This window comes from Salmo trutta, chromosome 8, assembly GCF_901001165.1.
Source record: "Salmo trutta chromosome 8, fSalTru1.1, whole genome shotgun sequence".
NCBI lineage: Eukaryota > Metazoa > Chordata > Actinopteri > Salmoniformes > Salmonidae > Salmo > Salmo trutta.
Window position 1 is genome coordinate 17,915,687 of NC_042964.1, and position 3,623 is coordinate 17,919,309.

General features: G+C 39.2%; 1 long non-coding RNA gene across 1 annotated transcript; it reads left to right on the top strand.

Annotated features, from left to right (window-relative positions):
* The first annotated feature begins 2,019 nt into the window (after positions 1-2,019).
* LOC115197911 (uncharacterized) lies at positions 2,020-2,838 on the top strand. The gene is made up of 2 exons (XR_003879106.1): positions 2,020-2,197; positions 2,343-2,838. It is a non-coding gene; the product is annotated as an uncharacterized LOC115197911 (long non-coding RNA).
* Positions 2,839-3,623: the final 785 nt, after the last annotated feature.

The following is a 3,623-nucleotide window of genomic DNA, read 5'->3' on the forward strand; positions in this document are numbered from 1 at the left end:
TCGTTGTCTCTACCTTCTTGCCCTTTGTGCTGTTGTCCGTGTCCAATAATGTTTGTACCATGTTGTGCTGCTACCATGTTGTTGTTATGTTATGTTGCTACCATACTATGTTGTTGTCTTAGGTCTCTCTTTATGTTGTGTTGCCTCTCTTGTCGTGATGTGTGTTTATTTGTATTTTTAATCCCAGCCCCCTTCCCCGCAGGAGGACATTTGCATTTTGGTAGGCCGTCATTGTAAATAAGAAGTTGTTCTTAAGTTCTTAACTGACTTGCCTAGTTAAATAACGGTTAAATAAAATAAATAAATAAACCATATCTGATAGAGTCCAGCAGGGGAAGACAGGGGCAACCCCCCCCACCACACTGGTTGTCTTACACAGGCAGACACTACAGGGCACAGCAACTGGGAGACAGACATTCACATATGTATGTATGTATGTATGTATGTATGTATGTATGTATGTATGTATGTATGTATGTATGTATGTATGTATGTATGTATGTATGTATGTATGTATGTATGTATGTATGTATGTATGTATGTATGTATGTATGTACGCACGCACATACACACAAACACACACATTCTTGTTTTGGTTTACGACCAGTAGTTTTCCATCAGTTAAAGAAATGACACAGGACAAATTCCATTGGTGAATCTTTCACTTGAGTTGACCCAGCCTAAATACACTATATGTCAATGTCTCAGAGTCTATCGCTGACCAGTGGAGAATGAGTCATACAGTTACAGATGTCTTTAAAATGAGTTCAATTCATTGGAATATGACTGTATGTGTTGCTTACTGTCTTGAAGCTTGTTGCCAAGTCAGACTCACAGACAGGGGTGTTGATGGCTAGTTCCTGATGTGAAGACTGGGTTCCCGTACAGGAGTCTCCTGATCAGTGTTCACCCGTATCTCAGGACTCTCAGGTTACAGTCCGTGCTATCATGTTTTACCTCTCTGTTCCTCATCCTTACCAGGGGTTTATAGTGTAAACAGACAGAAACCACATGGAGTAAACAGCAGTGGACTCACGTTCCCACGGAAGCTTACAAGGATTTGCTGACCTGACTGTAGTTTGTATAGTATTTCCTTTCAATTGGTGATATTTTATGCCAAAGACTTTGACATAAAGTAGGACGTTGGCTTAAAGTAAAACTAAAAACCAGATTGAGGTTGAGATCTCCATGATCAATAAAACAACTGAACATCCATTACAGTACTGCGCCATCACTTTAAAACTGTGATTTCACGTTGTTGGTTGATGCTATAACTGATGCCAAAGCCCAGCAGTGTGTGTGTGTGATCTGTCATTGAGATTTCCTCATGACTCTTAAGTCAGCGTTAGATGATAGAGATACAGTGCAGGTTATTTTGCAGCAAAGGCATTTCATCAACTTGTGCCTCTCCGCGTCAGTTTTGGGAAAGAGTGGTTGACGGCAGATTTCTCTCCCAGCGGGAAGAACTGAAGAGAGAGAGAATGAGATCCACTGTGCCATTCAATTACACATGCGTATGTCTTTAAACACATGACAGATTCATCATAGTTATGCTATGTTTGGATGTTGATGATGACCTTTCCCAGGCCCGTAGGACACTTTGTACAGAAATAAGTTGGAGTTCCAGTTCCAGTTCCAGTTCAAGTTTAAGTTTAACTAGGCAGTGGTGTTACCTTACAGCAACTGCTTTATAGTCAACAAATACAATGAATATGGCTTCATTGGCATTTATAATTTACAGCACTTACTAAATAGGCATGCTCACCTTTGCACCGACACTTACGGACCATGTCCCTCACAGACCATTTGGCAGAAGAGACTATACACAGAACGGAGACGAGTTAACTTAATCATTGTTCCCATCTTGTCATAAATGTTGAAATGCTGCAACAATGCGTTACTGATCAACCCCTGAGGACGCAACAGTCCATTCAAAAGGTGTGAAGTACATTCACTGTTTAACATCGGTTAGTCATTGACCTTGTGATGTTCAGGTGTCATAAATCTACAGAACTGACAACATGCAGGCGTGAAAGACTTACCTATGTAATGCAGAAAGTGTATTGCAAACTCACATATAATATACTGCATACTGTATTGTACCTGCGCTGTCGCGTCAAATGGAGACCATGACGACCAGAAGGAGAGACACAGATGATCTTGGACATGATGATGGCAGCCGTGGACACTGGACAAAGTGAGTCTTTACTCTTGGTCTCAGTAGTGTTTCAGTGAAATAGTACATTTCATCCTAAGACCTCCTTTATATAATATTTGGCAATAACCACCAACCCTTTGCCTCTCTGTCAACTCTCCATGGGTCTTATTTGTGTTCTTGCCAGGCAGAGAAAGAGATAGGTCTGCACAGGCCGTCGGGGCTTTTTGTTTTCGTCTGCCACGGGCCTGCCTTCCCAACTGATATGTGAAGATGAAGGGGTAAGAAAAGGCAGGACAACAGGATGTGAAACACAAAAACCCATGATGACCCATCTATGGCCAGCCTCAATGCTGCAAGAGCTGTTGTGGTGGTGGTGGTTGAGACTGATTGGGGCTGTGTTTATATTAATCTGGTAAATATTCAATCCACTAGGAATCTGTAACTAGGGCAACAATATGCAAGGTGGGTGATCATTGCCCAACCATTAGTTGTTGCATTTTTACCAATGGTTTTCCAATCTGTAACTATTCAAAGAAAAGCCTCCACATGTAAAATTAACATTTCTTTCTCTGATTATATCTGTTTACCTGGAATTTATCAGTCATTGTATGTGCTCTCTACAATCATATCACATTATTCATGATTTATAAACTATTTTTAAAATAAAATGTTAACATTTACGACATAGTCCTACAGACCCTTCACAAACCCTTTACAGAAGGTAAAGGGCTACCATTAAATTCTGCTAAAAAATACACAAAAAGAACTGAAGTTGGCACAAGATGGAGGGAAAGTTGGAGCATAACTAACAAAATTACAGTTAACAAAAATGTACTGTATAAACTAATGTATAGAATTTATTATACAAGAGACAAAATTCACAAATTCTACAGCACAACGCCAGAGTCATGTCTTAAGTTTAAACTAATAATGACTCAACAATCCATGCTTTCTGGTAAATCTAGAAAGTCCGGAGGTTGTGGGCGGAGATAGAAAGTTGGTTGTCAGAAGTATTTCAATGTAAACTTACTTTTAATCCATCTGTCTACATATTTCAAGCATGGCATATGGGGGTGTAGTGAGATACTCAATGGGCTGGCGATTCTCTTTTCATCACTTATCTTGAAAAAATGTATACTAAAAACTTGGAAATCAATCTGTCATCATTAACACAGTGGAAAAATCTATGATTTACAGTGCCTTGCAAAAGTGTTCATCCCCCTTGGCGTTTTTTCTATTTTGATGCATTACAACCTGTAATTTAAATCGATTTTTATTTGGATTTCATGTAATGGACATACACAAAATAGTCCAAATTGGTGAAGTGAAATGAAAAAAAAATACTTGTTTCAAAAAATAAAAATAAAAAACTAACTGAAAAGTGGTGTGTGCATATGTATTCACCCCCTTTGCTATGAAGCCCCTAAATAAGATCTAGTGCAACCAATTACCTTCAGAAGTCACA